Source organism: Kogia breviceps, chromosome 5 (genome assembly GCF_026419965.1).
Source record: "Kogia breviceps isolate mKogBre1 chromosome 5, mKogBre1 haplotype 1, whole genome shotgun sequence".
NCBI lineage: Eukaryota > Metazoa > Chordata > Mammalia > Artiodactyla > Physeteridae > Kogia > Kogia breviceps.
Window position 1 is genome coordinate 42,148,596 of NC_081314.1, and position 27,849 is coordinate 42,176,444.

Below are 27,849 nucleotides of genomic sequence, written 5' to 3' on the forward strand. Positions count from 1 at the left end.
ATATAGGCTGCAGTCTCCCAGAAATAGAAGTGTGGGTAACTTAACCCAAAGTTGCGGTTCCTGTGTGCAGCCTGTGTTGGATGGTGCGTCAGCAGAATGCATGGTGACGAGTCTGAGTGGCCTGACATTCAGGAGCTTCCTAAGGATGCCTCGTTAGGGTCGGCAGGGAGGTAGGGGAGCTGGCCAGGCAGACTAAGGGAAGTCGCACATGACTTTGGTCGAGGCAGAGCCAAAGGTCCAGACTAAAGCTTAGATGCACGTGTTTCACTCCACGTTTCATGGCTCTGGCTTTTGATTTCATAGATATAGTACTGATGGCAACAGCTGGAGGCTTGTAGCAGGACAGCCTTAACCAAGTGAACTATAAAAGGGCCCTCTTGTCACACTGCCCTCCTGCTGCAGAGGTGGCCTTAGATTACCTGTCATCTTGGTGTGGCTGGTGGGCACCCCAGCACCGATCAGGCAAATATTTAACAAGCAGTTGCTACCTGTTAAAAATAATGACCACACTTTCCTGTCTGATGTAGGCTAGAGACTCTGACTGACCTCTCTGTGTGTGATTGTCTCAGATTTACGGCAGCAAGATTAGATGTCCTCTCTCGCTGTGGAAGGGGATTAGTTACAAATTCTACCTGTGAACCACGAATTGAGTAACTGTTGTCTCGAGGCTACTTCCCTATTTCCTTTTCTGACAGTCTTGAAGCAGGCAAGGTAGCACTCAGCAGCCACTGGCAAACCGAGACCGGATTAAATCAAAACTTAAATGTGTCAGAGGGTTTGGAGGGAGCCCAAAAAAGTGTTTGCTAGCCAGGATGACTGAGAAACCACACGTGGTGCCAGAGGGCAGCCAGCCCAGCCAGCGTACCCAGGCAGATCTGCAGCACTCGCTGGAGTCTGTGCTGTGAGGGCCCAGCTGGCTGTTTGCAAAGTCACCCTCCTTCAAACACAAAGCCAAGGTGTTTTGTTGAGATGCATCCAGAAGTATGAAGGGAAGAAATGGCATGATGTCTGGGATTTGTTTTATTTAATTTATTTATTTATTTATTTGCGGTATGAGGGCCTCTCACTGTCATGGCCTCTCCGGTTGTGGAGCACAGGCTCTGGACGCGCAGGCTCAGCGGCCATGGCTCACGGGCCCAGCCGCTCTGCGGCATGTGGAATCTTCCCGGACCGGGGCACGAACCCGTGTCCCCTGCATCGGCAGGCGGATTCTCAACCACTGCGCCACCAGGGAAGCCCTGGGATTTGTTTTAAAAGTATATAAGAACTCCAGCAAAGAATAAAGAAGAAAAATAATAAAAGGGTCTTGATAGAGCAACTGTGGCAAAATCATGATGGTGGTTGAGTCTGGAGTCTGGGTAAATAGGAATTTATTATTCTATTCTTTCTGAGTTTGTATATTTGAACAGTTTCATAGTTAAAAATCTGTTTAAAAGGTTAAACTGTCATTGTAAAGATTGTAAACGTTGCAGTAAGTTGATGTATTTTTTGTATACTACTCATTTCTTTTGGGTGACATCAAGCAATAAGGGGCCAGAACTATGTGGAATTTGATCTGGAATGTCCTTGCTACTCAGCCCCGTCTGCCTTCTGCTTGGGCTCAGGACCTTTATTTTTCAGTGAAAAGATGGCAGGACTGGGGCTCAAGAAATGTGGGTGCAAATTTGATCTGTTCATTAACCGTGAGACCTTAGATAAGTCACTTGCCTGTCCCACTGCTGCTTTCCTTCCTCTGTGAACTGAGGCTGATCCTGTGATAACACCACCCTCGCAGGTTCTTGGAAGATCACATGAAATAAGGTACGCTGTGAAGTGTTAGGGTAGTGTTAGTAACAGCAGCAGCATGACCTTGGGCCAGGTGGCCAAGTGCTCTGGCCTCGGAGTCCTTATTTATGAGAGGTGAGGTCACATCAGCATTCCTAGAGCCCTGTGAGAACTGCCCCAGAGGAGTGTTAAAATTCAGATTCTGGGCCCCACCATAACTTCCTGAATCAGGATTTCCAGAGGTGAAGCCCAGGAAATGTATGCAGCCGATTCTGCATTGCAGCCTATTGGGGGTGGGGGGGCAGGCACTGAGTTAAATAATAGAGGTTCTTTCCTGCTCTAACAGCCGAAATGGCTGTTTGGAGGATTGGGAGTCTTTTGTGCCCACTTATTTTGATGGTTAGCTGCAGGTCACAGATTTGGGGTATTTCATGGTGAAAAACAGAGAACCATAATAAATGAGGAGGAGGGAGTCTGAACTAGTCTGGTTGACCAAGGCCCTTATAGCCAGAGGTAGACACACAAATTAAGAGTGGAGAGTAGCGTCAACAGCTGTTCTGCCCTTGCAGCTGCTGTGTAAAAATGCCCAGTGAGAGGGCCTCAGCCAGCCACTACAAGAGCCTAGGGTGGGAGAGCGAACTGTCTCCAGTGAGAGCACCCATAGTTTCTGCTGTCTAGGGGACCCCGGGTGGCCCGCCCAGACAGCAGGGCCACGTGTGGGAGGGTGACCTTGCAGTCCTGTCTCCAGGCGTGCGCCTCCGTCACCATCACCGCTGGCTGGAGAGGGGGACTGGCTGCCCACCATGCCCGCGTCCGTCTCTTCGGCGCCCCTCCACTTTCGCCTGAGGCACATTCCAACACTGGTTCGTGTTTGCTCACCAGTCACTCTCCCCCCATTCTGAGTTCTCTCAGAATTCTTGCTTGTCTCATCTGAAAAGCAGTCCAAGTCAGTGTTTGTTGACTGTCTGATGTGTTCAAGGTCTTGTGCTACTGACCTCAGATGAGGCAAACAAGAGGAAAAGGGAGCCCTTGCCCTTAAAGCACCGGACTGATGTGGGGAGGGAGGAGAGACTGAGACAAGCACACAGATAACCCCGATGCAAAGGTCCTGGCCAGCACCACAGGAATCCTGTGACTTGTGGAAGGATTTTAAGGAGGTTAGTCACATACAAAAGACTTGATAGAGAAAGCACGGGGACTTCCCTGGTGGTCAAGTGGTTAAGACTCTGTGCTTCCACTGCAGGGGGTGTGGGTTCGATCCCTGGTCGGGGAACTAGGATCCCGCATGATGCTTGACGTGGCCAAAAAAAAAGAGGAAGAAGAAAGTGTGGTATTAGAGATGCATCTTGAATGGTAAGTAGGTCTTCCAGAGGCAGAAAAGGATGGGCAGAGTATTAGGGGAAGAGCAGGAACAAAAGCATGGAGGTAGGAAAGCGGTGTGTGTGTGTGTGTGTGTGTGTGTGTGTGTGTGTGTGTGTGTGTGTGTGTGTGTGTGTGTGTGTGTGTGTGTACACGTGGAGAAAAACACGCAAAGACATTTCAGCTGGATCCTGGTCTGAATAGGAGACCATTGGGACACATTTGTAGGCTGGGGCCATTCAGAAGAGGCACTTACTTCAGCTTGCTAAGTAAGAAGGTTTTTGAGAAAAAAACCTGATGTGATCCAAGCAGTACGTTGGGAACATTGAGTTAGTGGCCAGTGTGCAGACTGGAGAGACAGACAGACCAAGCTGCCTACTGTAGAGAGGACAAGAGAGTGGTGACCCTCAGGATGGGCCACATGGGGCCACCACATGGTGGTACCCAGAGTCCAGGAAACTCTGGAGTCAGGCTGAGGAGGAGATGTTATGAGGTGTTATTTTAAAAACTCTAGTTAGTCTGAGGTGAGCCACCCTCTGTTCTGACCTATATTTGAGGTCTGGAGAGGCCAACATTTTCCTGTCATACACAAGAAACACAAAATCAAGTTTCCTCCCCAAGGGAGCCGCCAAAGTCATCTTTCCCTAATATCCACAGCCATTCCCACAGCCACTCCACAGGGATCTGCAAGAAAAAAAAACAAGCAGTTGAAATGGAGGCCAGAGTACCCTGTCTTTGTGCCTCAGAACTTCTAAACAGCCGTGAGGGTAGATGATTTCACTTGCGTGTAACAGCCTCCCTCCTCCACCCGTGCCCTCAGTTCTGTCCCCTCCCTGCCCACAGCTCCTGCGAGGTCTCCCTCTCCCATGGCTCCATCCCTCCACCATCCATCCCATGCGTCTTCTGCTCCAAACCTCAACAGCTGCTGGAGCCTCCCGACTGCCTCTTTGCCCTCTTGCCCCCTCCCTGGCCCTGCCCTTTGAGCCACAGGCAGACAGACACCTGGATTGGTCCTTTTCACAGTGAAGTAACACTATGTCACTATCTTGCTTCAACCCTCCAAGGAGACCACTCTGGCCTCCTTGCTGCTTTCACACCCGCCACGCGTGTGCCAGACTCAGGCTTGGCCCTTGCTCTCCCCTCTGCCTGGGATATTCTCCCTCAGATACTGGTATGGCCCACTCCCTCGCTTTAGGCTTTTATCTGAATGCCACCTCCTCAGAGAGGACTTTTTGGGCTGCCCTGTCACTCTCTTCCCCACGGACCCTGCTTCACTGTTCTTTGTAATGGAGACGGCGTCAGTATCTGCGTGGTGTCCATCTGCGCCAGCAGCAGGATGTGAGCTCCATGAGGATGGGGTCTCTGTTTGGCCCACCTCAGTTTGCTCAGGGCCTGGATAAGGGCCAGGTTCTCAAATATTTGTAGAATGAATGAATGTGGAGATCTGTCTAGAAAACACTTTCCTTTGGCTCTGCTTCTGTTTCTTGGCCCTCATTCACTTTGGTCCTTGAAGGTTTTGACTTACCTGAGCACCATGGCCTGGCCCCTTGACCAGCATGGAGCTAAATGTTTCTCCTCCTCCATCTCAGACCGCTCCCAATACTTTCACAGGCTCCCTAAATATAAATACGCCCCAAGATTCACTGCTTACTGTCCTCTCACTCCCTCTGGCTTTTCTCCATCTTCATCTCTTATCTCTGTGCAGATGATACCTTACTGCTCACTTTCAGGCTAGATCTCTATAAACACCAGTTCTTCCAATGCCCAGTAGACAGGACGGCCCCTCATATTTCATATATTCAATACTTAAAATTTTCCTCCCCCTCCTCACTTTTCTGCGCGATATGTGTTACTAGCATCACTGTTTCCTTGGCTTCCAAGTTAAGAAGTCTTAGAGTCCTTTTTTTCATTCCTCCTTCAGACTCTCTTTCCTGTTAGTCACCAGTCCTATTGAATCTGCCTTTGAAGTGGCTCTATGTCTCTTCAGCTATTTCCATTCTCACAGCAGCCACTCTGTTATGACCTTTGCTTGACTGGCCAGAACCAGCTTGACCTCTTTGGTGATTCCCTTCCTGCTGCAGGCCTCTGTTTAGGACCCCCTTCCCTTATATCTCTGCTTCGAGGAGTTGCCCCCAGCTCTGATCCACCAGCCTCACCTCACTGCGTCTCCAGCCCAGCTGTGGCTCCCTGCTTGCCCCTGCACTGCCCAAGGCTCCCAACCCTGCTCTTAAGTAAAAGTCTAAAAGCCACGTAGGCCAGGCCCACTCCCTTTGCCGCCTAGGCCCAGCTCCTAGCACCTCGGTCCACTCAAGAGGCCCCAGCTCCCATCTCCCCAGGCAATGAGGTTTGAAGTCACTTCTTCACCAGCACCTCACACCCCCCTCCAGTTTCCTCCCCTCATTCTGTCAGATGTGACGTCAAATAACAGAATCATTTTTGGAAGAGTAGATTTAAGGGCTTGGCCACCCTGCTAAAAAATGAATAGCTGTCTATTTCCTATATAATGAAGACCGAATACCTCATCTTACAACTCAAATTTGAGTATGATCTACCTTTTAGCCATAAAATTCCTAAAATAGGCCTAAGACTCAAGTGCTTAGAGGGGCTGGGAAGGTAATAGAAATGAACAATATGTATACTACAATAGGGAGTGGTGGAGACTGGCACACTGGAGAGCACGTGTGCTTTTTAAAGAGAAGAACCAGTTGTTGCCATGAAGAAATTTGGGCCTGGTAGTGCCAGATGTTCTCATTATTCAACAGAAGCTAGAAATCTGAATTTTTATGTAAAATTTCCTGGGTTTTTAAACGTTGGCTTAAAAAAATATTTGGTACAGTGCAAATCATGTCTGCAGGCTGGATCCAGCTGCAGAGATACAGACTGGAATTCTGCCCTCTGTACCAAGCAAACCAGCCAAAAGCTCTGAGCCTACACCTGTGAAAATAGTAATAATAGCAATAAGCAAGTGTTAGTATGGTGTTAAAGATCTATGAGCTCCCAACTAAGACCTCCTCCTTGGTGTAATCAGAAAGAAAGAGAATTCAAGTGGTAATAACTTTCTCACTATGTGAGCCAGTGGCATTTGCTGCCTGGTCCGTGTACAACCTAAAACCATCCCGTAGCGCCAGTGGCAATGGCCCCATTTGTGTCCCAACCTGGCATAAGGTACACAAACCATGCTTGTTGTAGTAAATAAGTGGCATTTCCAGAGGCTTTGAGACAAAATTCTTTAAAGAGTCTGTGTTCCAAATGTTTGTTTATAAGGGTTTTGTTTTTCTTGCAACATGGAGCACACTTTCCCCAGAAATGGGGATATAAATAGGACCACAGAAGCAACACTGCAGATGGATTACTTTACATTTGCAATGAAAAAGAGTAGCCAAGAAGGCTGTTACAAATATATGGTGTGACACATCAACCCCACAAACCTCCTCTGCCCTAGTGGCTCCTGGTCAGAAATAAACCTCTGGGAGTCAGGCCTTTGAGAGGAGCCAGGACAGACAGAAGGGTGGGGTGGGCTGGTGGAGGAGAGTGTCTGACAGGATATAGAGTTTGTGAAGTCCCTGGAGGGAAGATGTTGGCCCTCCAACCACTCTCCCTGGACTTGTCTTCAGCACTGGCCTAGGAATGGCCCTCCTTTGAGGCTGGGGGCCTTGGGGTTTGGCCAGAAGTAAGGAGGGGGAGAACACAAGTTAGGGGAGCATCCCTCCAGCTGTCCTAGAGCCGGAGAGCACCACAGGACAGTAGAGTTTTCCCTCCTGACCAGGGGGCTAGTGCAGTGAGTTTGGGAGAAGGAGCAGGCAAACACGTCTGGAAATGTGTCCAACTTACCCAGGTCAGAGGTCCCTCTCACCTCCCAACTCCTTTCTCCCGGCCCTGCCTCTCCCTGGTAGCTGGCTGGAGGCACTTCCTTTACCTCACATGTCAGTCTTTCTCCACAAGTTCAGCAAATGGAGCTGACAGCACCCCAGGGGACTCCTACCATCTCCTCAGTCTCCAGGGAGATGCCTCCTGAATGAAAGGATCTAAAAAGAGAGAGACACACACACATTTATACACATGGCTTCCTGTTCCCTGAAGCCCCAGGATAGTTCCTGCTCTGGGCTCCCACACTCAGCAGCCTCATTATCTTCTCGGCAATTTTTTTCTCCTTCCTCATACCACTGCCTCAGCTTCCACACCCACCCGAGAGAGAGAGAGAGAGAGAGAGAGAGAGAGACAGACAGACAGACAGACAGACAGACACACACACACACACTTCCCACTGTCACCTCTGAGGGCTAGGAGAGCTACTGAGAAGAGAGAAGTATCTATAGCTTCATCTACCTGGCGACTTTACCTCAGTCTCACTGTGGGATACTAAGAAAGCTATTCCCAGAAGTATGGAGGGCACGTTGCTCTTTTCCCCTCCTCTCTTCACTCCCCTCAATCTCATTCCCATTGATCAGTAAGCCCATAATTAATTTCAAGACTTCCGTTCAAACCTAATTTTCCTCCGTCAAGACAGCCACAAACCCCTACACCTCTTCCTTCTCCCCCGGCCCTCCTCCCTACACACCCCCACACCCCCAGTTTGGGAGACTGTGTGTCTGGCTTTTCTATTTCTGCCATTGATGAGATGCAATTCCAAGGGTAAGACACCACAAGGTTCTCAAAATGTCAGCCAAATTTGTTTGTAAACAGTATTTTAGTTACATTTCCATGTAATATGCTGAATGTTTTTCTTCAACCTTCAAACCCCTTCTCAGGTGAAGCATCTTTAAATGTAATGCTGTAGGCCCAACTGTTAATCTGAAAAGTGCAGTAAAAACACTACAGACATATCCAAAAATCTGGAAACGCAGACAAAATTGTATTTATTGTACTTTTTTCAGATTAACAATTAAACCCACTGTTTTAAAGGGAGTGATTCCTCACCTGGTATGTAGTTGAAAACAAAACCATATTGAGCATTTTTTTAAAATGTAAAGACTATGCCCTAAAAGGTCAGTTTCTCCCATGCTTCCTGACTTTACAAACACTCAGCATCACACCCTGAAATTTAAAAACCTTAAAAAGTGGACAATATAATAGGTGTATGTTCCCTTATTGCCTTCCGAGCTAATTGGATTAATACAAGAGCTATTTATCCACATGCAAACCCTCCCATGAGGATGACCAATTCAAATTCAGAGTAGGCTTATAATATATTTATCAGAATATGCCAGAAACGAGGATGATTTTGAGTTTTGCATTTTAATGAAATCCTGGAGCCTCCAATGAGAAGCAGAGTAGAAAAGGGTCATAGTGTCCTATTTCTCCTTTTCTCTAAAAATAGATTTCTTATTACATAAATATTCTATCTGTATTACACAATAAATCTAAATAAGTGCAAGAGAACTTTTGCTCAGAATCTTGTTGCCTCAGCAGAGCTGACTTTTCATTTGACCCTGCTCCCTTCCAGCCCTTGTGAAAAAACTGCAGTGAGTTCATTCTCCCATTTTCAGTTCATACCCTCTCAGAAGCATGTTCCGTGTTGCTGTGTAGTCTTTCTAGTTTAAATTTTAATTACTATACCATATTTTAAATTATTCCTCTGCTGTCAGGCATCTATTTTGTAATCTTTTCTATAATAATGAATGTAGCAGCTAATCTTTATTTCACTTTTTTTCCTTGTGGGTTGTTTCTTCAGACTACATTCCAAGAGGTAGGATAAAAGGTCAGAAGACTGGATGTGAGGAGGTTTTGATGTCACCCTGTGACCAAGGGGCTCTAAGAGCCCTGCCCATGGGCTCCACCTTTTCCATTAGAGATGGACAGTACTCCATCAGAGGTTTATCAAGCAGCTGCCATCCCCCACTAGAATGCTGGGACAAGGTCAGGGTCCATTTCAGGAAAATATAGCTTAAATATTATGACCTTTAACCCATATGAGCTTGTTATATGTTGTTATGACATGGTTCAAAACAAGGAGCACTTTAAGATTACCAGCACTTTAAGATTATAACAGTCTAACTGAAGGGAAAAAAACCCCATGACCAAGTAGTGACATTTTAAGAGTTGTATGCCCCTTTAATAAGTGTAAAATGTTCCTCATTGTTGTTTTAATTTGCATTTCTTTCTTTTACATTAGTGAGACTGAATATGTTTCCATGTATTTACTAGTTATTTCCTTTTGAATGTAGCATCTGTTTCTTTCTGAGATGGGTCCTATATTCTATAATAAGGACCTAATATTTTTTATGAGCATTCTATATAACATAGATTTAAAGCCTCTTTAATACACGCTAATAATATTTTCCAGTTTTTCTTTTTTTTTTTTTTGTGGTACGCGGGCCTCTCCGGACACGCAGGCTCAGCGGCCATGGCTCACGGGCCCAGTCGCTCCGCGGCATATGGGATCTTCCCGGACCACGGCACGAACCCGTGTCCCCTGCATCGGCAGGCGGACTCTCAACCACTGCGCCACCAGGGAAGCCCTCCAGTTTTTCTTTTTAATGTAATTCTAAAGTTGTGCTCATGAGCTATGTCCACCTCCAATTCTCATAGAATTGCTGCAGAAAGCTTTGGAGATTGATTTTGGTTAGAAGGTCAGGTACAAATCACTAACGTACATGCTTCCACGGACAATAATACGAAAGTGTCAAATGTTGGGATTTTTACAATATGCCAGGCATAAATAATGGAAATATCTTTGGTAAATGCTGAATTATGTAGTAATTCATTTTGGGGGATGTGGGTACCGCATAAACAGAATAATCAGTTAAAATATATTGGGGGCTTCCCTGGCCATCCAGTGGTTAAGATTCCTTGCTTCCACTGCAGGGGATGCCGGTTCGATCCCTGTTCGTGGGAACTAAGATCCTGCATGCCGCGCTGCGTGGCCAAATAAATAAATAAATTTAAAAAAATAGATTGGGATTTGGGGGAATCTCAACGCAGGTAATAGGGTTAGGGCCTTTTGGAATGTGGAGAGGCAGGAGCTGGGCTTTCAGGAGCTGGTGAGATAGGGGTATGTGGAAGGGGATGGACATAAGATGAGGGGTGGACTGGGAGGAACTGAGCTGAGAAGAGTTTTCTCCTGTCTCTGGCCTTCCCCATTCCCTTCCCCTTACCCCTTTTTGATCCCTGGATTGGAGTTCCGTAGGATGTTGTTTGCAATTATGTTTGGTGTCTCCCTTCATTGCCTCTCTGCTACATTTCTTCCCAGACTCCCCCGCTCCTTATCATCCTTTTCTCTTATGGCAGGATAGCACTATTATATTGGGGTCAAACAAGCTGGGTCCAGGCCCTGCAATTTGATTCTTGTTTGACTTTTGCCGGGTTACTCTCTGAGCCTCTGTTTCCTCATCTGTAAAATGGAGACAATAATAGTACCTATTTCTAGAAGGCTGTTATGAAAATTAAAGGAGAAAGTGTTTGAGTGCATAGCATAGTATGGTGGGCTATTTTATTGTTCACAAACATTCGGTGCTCCTTCCTGGGGGAGGATTAGACTTCCCAATCCAAGTGATATCAGCCTTGGCCATGAGGGTTGATTTAGCCAATAAAATATGAATGGAGGTGACATATGACACTTTGAGGCAGAAGATTTAAGAGCCAGGACACTGCCTGCCATGTTCTCTTTTCCCAACAATGTTCTAGAGAGCAACTGCTCCAACACGTTGAGTCTCAAAGAAGATGTAGAATAGATAGTTGCAGCCAACATGCAGTGAACATGTAGCATGAGCAAGAAAGAAAGCTTTGTTGTAAGTTATAAGCCACTGAGCTTTGGGGGTTGCCTGTTATCAGAAAATAATCTAGACCATGCTCATTGATGAACACAGTATCTGGCTTATTGTAAGAGCTCATATAATGACTGGGGAGCTGTAAACCAATTCCAGTGCTCACATAGGCCTGGAAGACATCTGAGTCCAGCTAGAGTGGAGTGTCCTTGATGACACCTAGTAACAAAGCTTCAAAATACATGAAGTGAAAATTAACAGAATGGCAAGGCAAAATAGACAAATCCACAGTTATGGTCAGAGATTGCAATACTACTATCTCAACAATCTACTGAATAAGTAGACAGAAAATCAAGGGCATAGAATACTTGAACAACAACCAACTTGACCTGATTGACATTTATAGACTATTCCACCCAATACTAGCAGAATACACATTCTTTTCAAGTGCACACAAAACAATCATCAAGATACATTGTATTCTAGGCCATTAAACAACTCTCAATTCAAATCATTCAGAGGATATTCTCTGACTACAAGGTAAATTAATTATAAATCAGTAACAGATATCTGGAAAATCCCTAAATATTTGGAAATTACACTACACACATCTAAACCTATGCATCAAAGAAGAAACACAAGGAAATTAGAAAACATCTTGAATAGAATGAAAATGAAAGCATAACATATCAAAATTTGTGAGATGCAGCAAAAGCAGTGCTTAGGGGGAGATTTATACCTTTAATGCCTTATATTAGAAAAGTAGAAATGTGCAAAATCAACAAAACTTTCAACTTAAGAAGCTACAAAAAGAAGAGAATTTAAACCAAAGTAAGCAGAAGGAAAGACATAATAAGGATAAGAGCATAAATTAATAGAATCGGTTAAACCCAAAGCTAGTTTTTTGAAAAGATTAATAAAATCAATAGACAAGAAGAAAGAAGAATATTAGAAACCGAAGAGGGGACATAGTTACAGATTCTATAAATATCAAAAGCTTAATAAATTAATATGAATACCTTTGTCAATAAATTTGACAACTTGAATGAAATGAACAAATTCCTTAAAAGACTCAGTCAACATTGATTCGAGAAGAAATGGAAAACCTGCTTAGCCTCATATCTATTACAGAAATTGAATCCTAATATCTATTTAAAATATTCAAGTTAGGCCCTAATCTGTGCCTAACTCTAGATGTGAATAGCTTTACTGGTAAATTTCACCAAACATTTAAAGAAAAATAATATCAATTCTATATAAACTCCCTCACAAAAGAGAGGAGGGGAGCATATTTCCCAACTCATTTTATGAATCCAGGATTACTGATATCAAAACTTGTTAAAAACATTATAAGAAGATCACTGACCAGTATTCCTCATGAATGTATATATAAAGATCCTTAGCAAAATATTAGCAAATTGAATCCAGCAGTGTTAAAAGGAGATGCTGTCACAGTCCAGAGAGGTTTATCTCAGGAAAATAAGATTGATTTGAAATTCAAAAATGGATTGATGTTATTTACCGTATTAACAAAATAAAGGAAAATACAATATGATCATCTTGATACAGAAAATCATTTGACAAATGTTTCATTTATGACAAAATCTCAGCAAATCAGGAGTAGAAAGAAACTTCCTAAACCTGAGCTAAAACTTCTACAAAAGTCTGCAACTAACACCATACTTAATTGTAAAAGACTGGATGAGAAAACAAGGGAGAAAGTCTTTCTGAAGTTGGGATAGGCAAAGATTTCTTAAAACAAGGATAGGGACAAATTAAAAAAAAAAAAAGTTGAACTTTGTCAAAATGGAAAACCTCTGCTCTTAGACAAACTCAGACAAGCCCAGACTGGAAAAAATATTTGCAAAATACACATTAGATGAAAGACTAGAATCCAGAATATACAAAGTAGTCCTATAGCTCAGTAGTATGAAGATAAAACAATCCAATAAAACAAGGGGCAAATGATTTGAACTTCACAAAAGCAGGTATATGAGTGGCCAGTAAACACATGAAAAGATGCTTCATATCATAAGTCTTCAGGGAAGTGCAAAGTAAAACCACAATGAGTCACCACAACATATCCATTGGAAAGGCTAAAATTAAAAAGACCAAAAATACCAACTGTTGGCAAGGATATTGAGCACCTAGAGCTGTCACACATTGCTGGTGGAAACAGAAAGTGCTACCATGACTTTGAAAAATAATTGGACAGTTTCTCAAAAAGTTAAACATACCCTTACCATACAATCCACCAGTGCCATTCGTAAGTATTTACCCAAGACAAAGGAAAATATGTATGGATATATATCTATACATGAATATTTGCAGCAGATTTATTCATAATAGTCAAACTGCAAATCAAATGTCCATCAACAGATGAAATAACAAATTATGGAAAATCCATACAGTGGAATATCACTCAGCTATTAAAAGGAACTACTAGTGCACACAACGGTATCAATGATCTCAAATAGTATGCTGAGCAAAAGAAACTAGACATAAAAGAGTGCATAGTGTATGATTCTATTTATATGAAATTCTAGAAAGGAAAAATCTAATCTAGTTACAGAAAACACACTAGTGGTTGCCTAAGACTAAGGGTTGTGGGTCTAGGAAGCATGGACTGCAAAATGGTACAAGAGAACAGTTAGGGTGATGAAAGTGTGCTGTTTCTTGACTGTGGTTGTGGTATGGTTGTATACACTTGTTTAAACTCACTAAACCATAACTTAAATTGGGTGAGTTTTGTTTTATGGAAATTATACCCCAATAAAACTTATTTTTTAAAAAAGTTACAGAAGTGCTTCTATGGCGAGCTGCGTCTGACCAGCAGAATAACAGTCACCACACGCTAGATTCTTCTCGTATCACACTTTATTGGAGTACAGCTTGGTTATGGAAAGATGGAAGGAAGACCCCGCAGCCTTAACGGCAGCTGCCTATATAAGATTCGGGGTACTGTGCAAGTCTTTGACTGGTTCATATCGGAGGCATGGCCACGCGTCACCTTCGGACTGGTTACTGCTCCAAAACCTTGTTAGCATATTCCAACGCATGCGCACTGGCTACAGGATGGATGATTCAGCTTTTTCTATCCTGCTTTGCGGCAACGCTTTGCCGCGCCCCACATCTCCCCCTTATTTATTTACTATAGCACTCAGTGAAGTTTTGCTGGTACGCATGCTCACACCATGGTGTGCTCACGGTTCAACGGCAGTTTTTCACTGGCACATCTATGACACCCTCCTGCGTGCAATGCCATCATAGGGCTGCAGGGTGCAAGGGCTGTCTATGGCACATCTACGACACCCTCCTGCGTGCAATGCCAGCATAGGGCTGCAGGGTGCTAGGGCTGTCGAGACCTAAAACAGAGCTCCCTATGGAGGTGCAATGGCAGCAAGGCCTCTCCGTGCAAGGGCAGTCATCTGGGATTATTCAGGGCAGAGAGCCAGGCTGCAGGGGAATCACCTTCACCGATAGCCAAAAGCGCCTGAGTGAGCAGAACCTTATCTCGACGCGCTCGGATACGAATTCGACAGACCAACCAGAGACATAGCACAATCCCAAACAGGCAGCAGGCTGAAAACGTAGCTACTCCCACCCACTCTTTGAAAAAGGAGAAGGCAGAGGAGAGCCAAGAGGTAAAGTCCCCGAAAGTAACTGGCTCCAGTTTGGTAGCATTAAGCCGCAATATTTGAATCTTCCGTTTCAGTATCATCCGTTCCGCCTCTCGGGACCAATTTCCCGCTAGGAATCTTCCGATCACTCTGCTTTTATTGAGTGCATGATCATCCATTGTTGCATCATCCGTGCGACACTCGGCATCCCTTTCGAGTTTCTCTTCCACGCTCCGTGTCAATCTTGACGGCACCCAAATCGGGTCCTGATCCTGACTGGACTACTCACCGACGGTTCACTCCGACGGTTCACTCCGTGTGTCGAGTTCTGAATCGGTCCTCCATGCGAGGTGCAACGAGTTCCCGGGTTTCGGCACCACTTATGGCGAGCTGCGTCTGACCAGCAGAATAACAGTCACCACACGCTAGATTCTTCTCGTATCACACTTTATTGGAGTACAGCTTGGTTATGGAAAGATGGAAGGAAGACCCCGCAGCCTTAACGGCAGCTGCCTATATAAGATTCGGGGTACTGTGCAAGTCTTTGACTGGTTCATATCGGAGGCATGGCCACGCGTCACCTTCGGACTGGTTACTGCTCCAAAACCTTGTTAGCATATTCCAACGCATGCGCACTGGCTACAGGATGGATGATTCAGCTTTTTCTATCCTGCTTTGCGGCAACGCTTTGCCGCGCCCCACATGCTTCAAGGGCACACATACTGAACCTATCAGCCTGGGTTGGAAACCCAGCTCCAACTCTTATTAGTGATGTACTTTGGTCAAGTTATTTAACCTCCCTTTGCCTCTGTTTCATTATCTGTAGCATCAGGATGATAATAATAGTATCTACCTCATAGGATTGTTGTAGGGATTAAATGAGTTAACATACAGAAAGCACTTAGATCAGACAGCAAATATTAATATTATTACTGATATTTTCATTGGTCACAGGACGATCCACAGAAAGGTACAAATATTCAAAAATGAGCCACTCCCTCCATTGTTCACTTTTGTTCTTCATCCGTGTTCATTGTTCATCTCCAGCATCAACCATGGGATGATAAACCTGATGATAAACTTGATAAATATTTTTTAGTGGATGAACTATTTATTTAATGAATAAGCACTTATTCAACATGTTGCATAAAATATACCTAGTGATACAGAGTTTCTGTTTAGAATAATGAAAAAGTTTTGAAAATAGATAGTGGTGATGGTTGTCCAATATTGTGAATGTAGTCAATGCCACTGAACTATATGGTTAAAATGGCATACTTTATGTTATGGACATTACCACAATAAAAGAAAAAATTTTAAATATCTAATGAAAAAGAACCTACAGCTTTGGATTCCAGCTTTGCAGAGGCTACAAATAACCTCAGAAGAGTTGCTGCAGTTGTTTTGTCTGTGGTTAAAATGTGGAGGAAAATGTTCATTTGTAAAGGCCTTTAAGGTCTGAAGATGGGGATGTTTGTGATCATATTGAAGGAAGAAAGTGGAAATTTGGATCCATCATAGGGTGCATTAAGAACCAAAAAACTTGATCTATCAAGCATTTGTCTAGTAACATAAAACTTCCACCAACTAAACTACAGCTTGCTTCCCACACAAAAGCTATAAAAATATAGAAGAATCAGCACCTGTTAGCAAAATTATGAATTGAAACATCTTGAGTTCCGGTGTTAAGTTGCTTGATAATTTTATGATTAACATTACTCTTTTTAGAAATTTTGTAATATGATTTGCTTGCATATCTTGAACACCTCTATAGAAACTCTGATTTTGCTGAAGTGGTCAGTCTTTAGGAAATGCTGTCAAAATGACCACTTGAAAAATATCATTGGTTCATTTTAGACACTTCTAAAGCACATGGAGAAGTGTTCATTTTATGGATATAAAATACTTACATGTTCTTCCTCTGCTTGGTGGAAATTACTTAAGAATTCATGTCCTGGTGTCTAAGATGATTAAAGTTACATAACAAATACAGAAGAAAAACAGTTTTAGTGGTCAAATCAGTTTGACTAGCATGTAGTGTTACTTCCTATCATAAAGACAGAATTAAAAGATACCCAATAGTTCCATTAAAAAGGAAAGTTTTATTCATTTCTTTCTTCTCCATTCCTCTCTCTACTGCTTCATGGCAAATACTGAAGAAAAGAGGAGGCGTGTTAGATTCCGTGGTGGCATCTGCCATGGTGTAGAGCAATGCTTTGCCGTCTGCTACGTATTTGGGGGCTGGTAGACTATCTAAACCTTGAATAACTTATTATCAAAATACCACAATGATGAGTTTCTCTCCCTCAAAGAATCTGATTCACTTTACAGTTATTAATCAGCAAAGAGCACAGGGAAACTTTTATGAAGAAAAGAGCTAGATATAAAGTGTATTATTTTGTTTACAAAATACATAGGCTAAAGCTTTGAATGGAATACCTGAAGGGAGTTTTGCAAGATATTTTAAATATTTCAAAAAGCCCAATGAAAATTCAGTCGATAATAAAAGCTCCCTGGCTCTACTTTTGGCTTGCATTTTTTTTTAATAGCATGCTGATTAAGTGCTCTAATTAGGGGTTATATATGTCTAACTAAGGCATTACATATGATTAAAAATGGAAAAGTATATTATTGCATATGATAAATATAGTTTGTTTACTAGACTTTTTTTTTTAATAATGAGGGAAAAGCATAATGAAACAAATACGTGGTGATGAAAACATTGGGAACCACAAATCTATACTAGTCATTTGGCAATTAGTCATCTTTCTATACTGCTGCTGCTTTAGTGAGTATTATTAATTTGTGATTTATACCTTACATTTTTCTGAAAGAATTTAAACTGTCTCATGCTAGCTAAATATTGTTCTTTCAATATTTTGGTTACTTTCTTACACGTCCAATGAGATTATAGAATCCTTAAGGAAAAGAAGCACCAGTCTTAGATATCCTTATGAACTTCATCCTGTTTTTCTAGCAGGCATTTTCTGGCATAGAGTAAGTGGTTTCCCCTTGTCCTACTCATTGACCAATGGATTGTTGGTAGGATTTTCTAGTCAGATCCACTTGTTGCCCTCGTTCTGCGAATACTGATTCAAAGACTACTACGTGTCAACTACTGTACCCAATGTCAAGTGTAATTAGGCAAAGGGAATAAACATAAAAGGAGTAGGCTGAAAGTGTTCAAGGACAAGGGAACAGTTTATGCAAAAGCCCTGAGGGGGGAAAGAGCTGGGCTGGTCCCAGGAACTGAAAGGACAAGAGGTTTAAGCTCTGTGGGCGAAGGAATGAGATGAGCTTGAAGAGGCTAGCAAAAGCCACATCATGCATGGCCTGGTAGGCCATGGTATGAAGTTCTTAAAATTTTACTTTCTGTTTGGGTGAAGAGATTGTGGTTGGGGTGAGGGTGAGAAGAAGTGTATCAGAGAAATCAGCACAGAGGCCAGGTGTTGGCTTAGACCAAAGTGGTAGAAGAGGAATAAAGAGAAATACATTTAAGATTTTTTGTGAAGGTAGAACCATAGGGCTTACAGATGAGTTAGATATAGGAGATGAGGGAAAGGCAGAGGTTTCTGGCTGCTTGCACAATTGCATGAAACTAAATATACCACTGCCTGAGTTGGGAAGACTGGGGGAGGACAGGTGGAGCTGGGAGACTTTCAGAGAGAATCAAGAGTTTGACTGGGGCTATGTTGTGTTTGAGATGCCTGAGAGAGATTCAGAGAGAGATATGGCAAGTTAGTAATTATGTTTACAATCTGGAGCCTACTGGATATGTGGTTGATCAGCGTATATAGTATTTATATACAATGTATATTTTTTTAATTAAAATAGTATTTAAAGATATGTTAGCGGGACTCCGTATTTCAGAGATTGAAGAGGATAGTGTAAGAAGATAGAGAGGGAACGGGGAAAGGAAATAGAAAGGAAACTGGGATGTGTAATGTACCAGAGGTCAAGAGAAGAGAATGGTCAACTGAGAAGTGTGCAGCTTGAAGGCTACTGAGAAGTGAGCGTGAGGATAATAAAGTGACTATTAGATTGGACAACACCAAGGTCCCTGGAGGCCTTAACCAGGTAGTTTGGAGAGCATGACAGAGGTAAGCAATTTGAGACAGTACAAGCAGATAAGTCTTTGGGGAGATTAGGATAGCATATAAAAAGGAAATTCAAAAAAAAGAGATCTGGGGAAGGGAGATGGGGCTGAAATGAACTAAGTTTTTAAGTACGGTGAGCTTCAGGTTGCTACAGAACATCTGAGTGATAATATCTTACAGGAGGCTGGATTATGAATTGAGAACTTTGGAACCATGTATGTGCAGCCAAACCTGGGACAGGCATCTCTGGCCCAGATGCCCTTTTAACATACCAGGTCCCCTCGTACTGTCCCTGATCAAGGTCCTGATGTAAAAAAGATTTAGCATCTAACCTCTCTTCCAGACATAAGGCTTGAACTACTCACCTCAGCTAGTAGCCACTGACTCCATCCTCTCTCTAGAATCTACAAACCACCTTAGCCCTTTCCATGGTCCTTCAGTTTTTTTCTGTAAGCAAAATTTCTAGAAGTAGCATTTCTGGGCCACAAGATATGTCTTGATCTGACATGTCAGAGGCATGACCGTGGCAGGTTGGAGAAAGCTGAATGAGATATGCTGTCTCTCTCTGTTCCTGCTCTGAGTGGTACCTTACTTCTGCTTGGTTTCTGTAGCCTTTGCTAAATAAATCAAGAACTTCATCTTTCTTGGGTCAGTTAGTGTGGTCTCTTGAGCCATTCCATGGCCCAACACTTTCTCTCAGTGTTGGGAAGGAGAAAATAGCTATGAAAATCAGAGGAGGTGGGAGGACTTTTGGAAGTGGAACCCATTATATATGATTACTGAGAACTTTTCTCAGCACTTTGGTTTAGGCTGTTTTAAGATTCCTCATGGGAACACTTTCTTGTGAGAGTCGCATGCAGGTATATTTTACAGACTCCTTTTCCTTTTTTCAAAATAACTTTAACATACACCTACTCAAATAAGCCACCCATCTTATATGAACTGACTCATTTGTCAATAACAAGTGCAGAAGCCAGTGTGGAGGTTGAATGCTCCATCAAAAGCACAAAGTGTATTGTATTTCAGCTTAAGCATGTTGAGCAGTGAACTTTTCCTTGTTCATAGGACATCCACTGACTTACATGTGGGTCCTCAGTGTCCTGAGAGAGACTGTAAGTTCAATGCAAAGGGGACAGGGACACAACATGGGTAGAATGTAATAGAGATGATGTATGGTACATCAAGAAAGGACTATCTCATTGTATTCATTATTGAATTAGTGTCCTAGGGTGGCTGCAACAAAGTACCACAAAGGGGTGGCTTAGAACAACAGAGATGTATTGTCTCCCAGTTCTGAAGGCTAGGAGCCCCAAATCAAGGTGTTGGCAGGGCCATGCCTTCTCCTGAAACCTGCAGAAGTATTCTTTGCTTCTTTCTAGCTTCTGGTGGTTGGCCAGTGACCTTTGGTGTTTGTTGGTTTACAGCTGCATAACTAGTCTCTGCCTTCATCATCACGTGGCATTCTGTGTCTGCATGTGGCTGCCTTCTCTCAAGAACACTAATTTTGTTGGATTAGGGCCCACCCTGCTCCAGTATGACCTCATCTTAACTAATTATGTCCATTTCCAAATTTTTGTGACCCTATTTCCAATCAAGTTCACAGCCTAAAGTACTAGGGATAAGGACTTCAACCGATCTTTTTTTTTTTTTTTTTTTTTTTGAGGAGACACAATTCAGCCCATAACACTCATGTTCACATCAAGGAAGGGATGGGAGGGAGGAAAGGGAGAAAAGTGATAGTTATGGATAATGAGTTGGAAGGCTAGTTGTCCCCATTACTGTTTCCAGACCACTACTTCCCTACCCTCTTCTAACAAACAATTGCTTCCAGGGGGCCCTGCTATTTGGCTAAACCACCCTGTCTTCCTTTCTTCTGGTAGATATTGTTATATACTGAACAGTCTTCTGTTCTTCGCAGTAAATACTGGGCAGTGGTTCTCAAACTCTTCTGGATATTCCAGATCACCTGGGAACTCGGTAAAAATACACAGAAGTCCAGGCCCTATCCTACTTCAACCAGCCTGTCTCTGTATCTTCTAAGGCTCCCTCAAGTTTGAGAACCACTGGCCTTGGACACATGGCTTGCAGTCTTTACCCCAACCTTTGCCAACATCGTGGGTACGTCATCATCAGAGACAAACATGACTCTGCCAGCACCAGACCTTTCATTTCTTGACCTCTTCACCCTCACTGACCTTCTACTCACTCCTTCAGATCCAGCCTGTCCACAGCCACACCCTGGACCTTGCCGGCATTATCTCATTAATGTGCAGAAGCAATGTCTCTTGCCTCCTACTGGCTTCCTACAATTCCTTTCTCAGCCCCTGGCCATCTGGTGGCGGCTCCCTCCAGCCCGTCTTGAAATCTGAGATAGCTGCAGACTGCCTCTTCCCACAGGCCCCCATGTGGTCTAGGAGAAATACCCACCCCTACCCCACTGCTGGGAGGGGTGCTCCCAATGCAGCCTTACCGCTCCCCCCTCTCTCCTTTGGTCAGAACTTCTCTTACCAGTCCTTACACTTTTCAAACTTAAGGAGGCACATTTGAAGCTCTTCAGGTTGCTTCCTTAAAGTATCTCTCTCACTTAGTTTAAGAAGAGAGGAGAACCATTCCCTTCACCTGGGGGCTGGCAGCGGGGTTGGGCGGTGGGGGGTGGGGGGGGGGGGAAGAAGCCAAGGTATTCCAACAATTCTCCAAAGAAAACTTCTCTCAATTTTCCAACTCTTGTGCTTATACAAACTCCAGTTGGGTAGATTAAAGGTCACAAAACCAGTCTGACCCCTCTTTACAAGTTCTGCATTGGTGGTATAGCCCCTCATTATAGCACCTATTGTTTTCTTCTCAGTCTTTAGGGCTTCAGCCAAAACTAAAACAGAAAGAGCCCCAACTGAACGTCCTGTTTACATAGTACACTGCTCCCTAATTTAGGAAATGGCTAGTTTGTTTGTTCAACAGTTTTCACTAGGACCATTCCTTGATCTTAAGGGGACCCTTCCCTAATTCGTGGTCCCATTTACTTTCACCACTAGCCTTCTCCCGCCTCCCTGCATCACAGATTAGATTTCATGGTTCCTACTCTCAGTAATCCTCTTGCCAATGCCATAAATTTCCTTGTCTCCTTATCTTTTCCTCACATCAATCTGGATAAACCTCCATCCCGGATGAACTCAACAGCCTACAGCCTCCATGCCTGCACCTCGGCAGCTGTGCACCACACTTTAGAAACACAAAAGGGGGGCTTCCCTGGTGGCGCAGTGGTTGAGAGTCCACCTGCCGATGCAGGGGACATGGGTTTGTGCCCCAGTCCGGGAGGATCCCACATGCCGCGGAGCGGCTGGGCCCATGAGCCATGGCTGCTGAGCCTGTGCGTCCGGAGCCTGTGCTCCGCGATGGGAGAGGCCACAGTGGTGAGAGGCCCGTGTACCACAAAAAAAAAAAAAAAAAAAAAAAAAAAAAAAAAAGAAACACAAAAGGGCAAGTTGATATGACTATAATTTTAAGGCCACTAGCTCTAGGCCCTTACTGCCAACAATTCTGTTATATTTCTTGGAGAACACAGAAGTCATTATACTGTAACACCTTCTCCCTAGCAAATCTGCCACCCAACCTTCAACTGCACCCATCCTATTCTCTTTCCCTCCTGTTAAAATAGAGATTCCCCCTTTGGTCCAAGACTAATGCCTCTGTTTCTTCTTTGGATCTCATTCCCTCTCACCTTCTTAGGAACCATACACCATTAACTATCCCTTCTTCCATCTGGATTCCTATCGGTGTCTAAATATACTAAAGTCTCCCCTAGATTAACAAACCTGTAACAGCTTACACTTATAAAGTACTGTGCATCACTATTATGCTAAGTTCTTCATATATGCAAATTATTTAATCATCATATTACCCTGTGAAGTAGGTAGTATTTTTATCTCCATTTTTTAAAGAGGAAACAGATTCAGAGAGATTACATAACTTGCCCAGGATCACACAGCTGATGAGTAAAGTGGGATTCAAACCCAAGGTGTTTGGTTCCACAGCCTTTTCTATTCTCTGGATTCCCTGTTGTTCTGTTTTTGTTGTCTATTGTTTCTCCAGATTTTCTATTTCATTGTCTTGTCTCCTCCATGACCTGCTTATTCCCCCCATCCCACTCTTTTATTATGATAAATTCAAAATTTACAGAAAAGCTGCAAGAATAGTGCAGTGGGCCCCTATATACACTGTATTGAGATTCACACACATAAATAGTGTATACACACACACAAACGCACACACAGAGGCAGTTACACAATGACATGATTCAAATTTCAGTTACCATGGTATACTAACTGTAATTGCATAAAGACTTCCCTGCCAGAGCTTCAAATAGCTACATAATGAACAGATGCTCATGATGATCAGTGACAGTGACCAACCACGACACTTCTTTCAAAAATCTGTCAGATTGGTCACTGCACATCTGTTATTCAGTTCATGCACAGACAGCAAAGCATGCAATTGTGTTGCCTCCGTGTCTCTCAGTGATAAACTCACATGACATTTTATAAAAATGGATATTGATCAAAAAAGATGAAAGTGTAGGAAAGAAATTAAAAGTGATAATGCTAAAAGTGAAATTCCAATCAAACATAAATGGAGTTGTAGAAGACAGAACTGGGAATATTGACACTGCCACCATTAGAAACACTCTAGATATGCAGCCAGAGGAACTTAGTGAAGGCAAACCTATCAAGATTAATGAGGAAAGTGGTTGTGATGAAAAGGATGAAGATGTCCCGGGGGAAGTGACATTAGCAAAAACTTCACGTTAAAGGAGCTTTTGGAGATATTTCACAACATTGTAAGTGCAAATGATAAAAGGATGCAAGCTGATCCAAACTTAGAAAGGAGTATGACAATTTGCAAAGGCATAGAGAAGATTCTATATAGTTGGTTATATGATCAGAAGAACTGTTCAAACTACTCTCAGTGTTTTACAAAGAAATAAAATATTTTAATCCGCAATGTTTCTAATGGTTTAAATTACAGTATACTAAATAAAAATTAGTTTTACTAGTATTTCATTTTCCTACATTTATAACTGACCATAAGAGTTCATAGTGTTTTGACAAAACTGTTTAAAGGTCATGCAACAGTGGTAATTTTCCCCATTGATTATTAAAAATAAGTTTGCACAGTTTCACTTTACACAGTCATTTTTGAGTCCTGTACTACCATGCAAAGTGAGGACTGCATATATGGTATACATTTTTTTTTTTTTTGCCTGAGCCATTTGAAAGTACTCTGCAGATATCATGATGCTTTATCCCCTAAATATTTCAACATGTATCTCTATCTCTTAAGAACAAGGGCATTCTTCTAGGTAGTCACAGTACCTCTCTTACCACTCTCAAGAACTTTAACATTGATACCATATCTAATATTCATTATGTATTCAAATTTTCCCAACTGTCTGAATAATACCCTTTGTAGCATTTTTTAAAATCCAATGGCTACATAAAGGCCAAACATAGCCTTTAGTTGCCTTTAACCTAGAATAGTTCTGCTTTTTTTTTTCTTTTCTTTTCTTGACATTGATATTCTTAAATGAGTTCTGTAGAGTATCCCACTATTTGGATTTGTGTGATTGTTCTCTCATGCTTCGATCTAGATATTTATGTTCTAGAACTTGTTTCCTTCACTTGCCCTCCTCCCATTTCCCAACCAGTGCCCAGGTAGCTATGGTAAGGTATGGTGAAATTTCTGTAATGTCCTTCTCTCCTTTTTATTCCTTTCTCTCTCTTTAACCAAGTAACCAACCAATCCTCTCAAAAAACCAAAACCAAACTACTCTGTAAGTAACTCCCTCAACCCTGCCACACATTCTTAAGAATGACTGAAATTCCATCATCCATTCCCTTCATTCTGTTTCTAGGAGAGTCTCTCTTTTCACCCCTTGGGTGCTCAAATGCCTGCACATTCTATATCCCAATCAAAATCTACTCTCAAGAAAAGACTGAAAACCCTTACATTCAAAGTGAAATGACTACCAGCAGTTTACAAAGGCACATCTCCCAGGGGAAGATTTGCCTTTTAGCAAAGTTCTGTGGAGATATATGCCCAGTGCTCAGCCAGTTGCCAGGGCATAATAGAGACTCTAATTTTTTGTTGAATTAAATTGCCGTATAGCTCAGCAGGCAAATTAGAGATTTCCATATCAAACTCTGTCTTCATTAAAGCACTGCTTTCAGTGGTAACTCTTTCTACTGATAAATTCATATAGAAGGGCTAGAGTCTTGGATGACCAGGTGGGCATTTGAAGAAAATCTTTGAAATATTGTTGTTTTACTCTTGGCAAACAATGTAATTCTTGTAATAAAATTTTCATGGATGGCTTGTCTCATGAACTAGTTTATAAACTTGAATTCAAAGAAAACAAAGTTATGATATCTTAAGGTCTCATTCTCCCACGACTCCTCACACATGCCTTACCTGTAATCAAAGTTCAACAGATGTATACATTTGACAAGAATACTACATAGATGATGGTTTGTCCTCTTTTGTTCATCATATCACAAGGTATATAATGTCTGTTCGTAGTCATTTACATTTTATCATTGGGTTAAGGTGGTGTGTGAGATTTCTTTGTCAGATTACCTCTTTTCTTTAATTATTAATGAGTACTGTATAAGGAGATACTTAGAGACTATGTGAATATTTTACTTTCCAGCCTTTCACCCAGTAGTGTTAACATCCATTGATAATCCTTCCCTTCTCAGTTATTATTTTGGAGGTTACAAAATGAAGATTTTCTAATCCCATCAATCCATCTGCATTTATTACCTGGCATTTTTCTGTAAAGAAGAGCTTTCCCTCCTCTCTTGCACCCTACCCCCACCCCCTGTCTTGTTTTTTGAGTATTTTAATTGACTTATGGATCCTTTTTCATTCCATATGTTATAATGAATTGCCATCATTATTTTTATCTTTCAGATTGCCCTGTTTTGGCTAGTAGGAGGACCTTTAATCTGGCTTCTGTGTCTTTTGACATATCCCATTAGTTTGGAATGCTTATTTGGTTGCTTTTAATTGAGTGCCAGATATTGCATTTGGATAATTGTACAAATAGTTTGAGGCCTACAATAATATTATCTTTCTCCAAGGAGGAGTTATGTTTGCTTCTGGCAAGAGGTTAAGGCCACTAGCAATCCTAGATCATTTTAATCCAATTGGAGAACCTGAGAGGATTTGAAGCTGGGAGGGCTGGTCTATTTCTGGTTTACCCTCACTCCCAATGTAGTCCTTTGGGTCCCAACCCAAAACCTGGCGTCACTCCTTTGACCTTCCCTGAACTTCAGTTTTTATACCCCTATCCCTGCTAGTCTATCAAAAGTTCTGTTCAGCTTCTTAGCCACCTGTTTGGAAAAAGTGGCTTGAAATGTTCTGCTCACCTCTGAGTTTTCTTCTCTCAGGTCTTATTACCTTAAATCTTTATGTTAGCTCTTGGAGTAATTTTTAAAGTATTTTTTTTCCAGCTTTTGTGGGTTTTCTGGGTAATGTGCTAGCCTGAATTACCTAATCCATTACTAGAAGTGGAAGTTCACCTGACCCCAGAGTTGACTTTTAAAAATAAAGTATGGTCACATCATCTTTCTAATTTAAACTTCAGTGACTGCCTATCTTTCTGCAGAGTTCTTAATTAGGCCTGAAAGTCTACATCCCCAAATCATCTCCAGCCACTCTCCCTCTCACTTTCTGCTTTCCAAACCCACTCGCTCTTTTTTGCATGCCACACCTTCACAATTCTGGCTTTGCACTTGGCGTTCCCATCTCCTGACCGTTGTTCATTTCTCCCACCCATCTCCCTCTGAGCTAGTTAATGCTTACTTAATCATCAGAGCTCAGTCAAATGTTTCTTCACCAAGGAAACCTTCCCTGGCTCTCCCAGCTTAGGTAGGTCTCAGTGATGGCACCATGCTCTTCTGCAAAGAACTTAGTGAAGTTTGTAATTTTAGGTGGTTCTGAGTGATTATTCAAGTAATACCTGTCATCTTCCATATCCCATATGAAGGCAGGGATCACATCTGTTCTGCTCATCATTGCACATTCAGCGACTGTTTGTGGCAGGCATTCAATAAGATAGAAGAATGAATAAAAATAATTGTCAATCAGCAAGTCCTTTTCTGGGTCACTTATCTATGCAATTAGCCCACTTATTTTTACCAACAGGTCCTCACGTAGGGTTTCGTTGATGCAGCTAAAATTTCCTGGTTTTTAACTTTGAAGTCTGATTAAAAAAAACAGTTTCAGTTTCCATTTCTCTTACGGTCACATTGATTTCATGTCTATAGAACATTATTTTTAACCAAAGACACAGTTGACGACTTTACAAAACTTTGAAACCAAGAGTTTTCCATAATAATTTTATATTTCAATAATCATCAGTGTTTCAATAATCATCGAGAAAAAGCCAGTTCAGATCCTTGATTTCCAATTTAGTTACGTCTTCAGAAAGTGAAAAATAAAAGAGTCTTGGGCAGATGATGAAGTCAAAATAATACAGCAAATAATGCTGCACATATTTTCTTTTGTTTAATATAGATTTCCCTGATAGAGTAAATTTCCATCTGTTTTGCATTTGAAAATAAAAGACAGCTGTTTTTTAAAGTTTGTGGGCAAGAAGTCAATAAATAATGGGAAATCTAATTGATACTATAGGTTTCTGTTTTAAAACCAGACTTAGGCTTACATTGCTAGAAACTTGTATGCACCTGTACCAATTGTTAATTTTCATATTGTAATATGCTTGACTTGGACTTGGATATTTTTCTTTCTGTAAACTCACAGAACATACAAATGTCAACTGTTTCTTTAGACTCTAATTTCTTACTCAGCTTCCCCGAATGGTGTCTTCATTGACAAAGTTAGGTAATAGGAACTGTAAATTAGCTTAGATTTATAGGGATTACAGTCTGCCTCAGCTGGAGAAATACGTAATGAGTGGACACCACTGGGCAACACCTCACTTTCAGGCTTTGTGAAAATAAATTTCCCTCATCTACGAATGAAGAATGCAGCCCAGTACTCTTTTTAAAAGACACACATTTAGGGACTTCCCTGGTGGTCCAGTGGTTAAGACTCCGTGCTCCCAATGCCGGGGGCCCAGGTTCAATCCCTGGTCAGGGAACTAGATCCAATATCCACAATGAAGATCCCATGTGCTGCAACTAAGACCCAGTACAGCCAAATAAATAAGTAAATATTTTTAAAAATAAAATAAAAGCTAGCCCTAGTCCCACCAGGGTCCCTAAGTTTAAAATAAAAGACACATATTTA

At 42.2% G+C, this 27,849-nt stretch overlaps 1 long non-coding RNA gene across 1 annotated transcript; it reads right to left on the reverse strand.

The window, feature by feature from the left end:
* Window positions 1-3,423: 3,423 nt before the first annotated feature.
* LOC136794233 (uncharacterized) lies at window positions 3,424-26,627 on the reverse strand. Its single transcript, XR_010840646.1, has 3 exons — window positions 26,558-26,627; window positions 7,040-7,148; window positions 3,424-3,807 (listed from the first exon to the last, which is right to left on the reverse strand). It is a non-coding gene; the product is annotated as an uncharacterized lncRNA (long non-coding RNA).
* Between the last annotated feature and the right edge of the window lie 1,222 nt (window positions 26,628-27,849).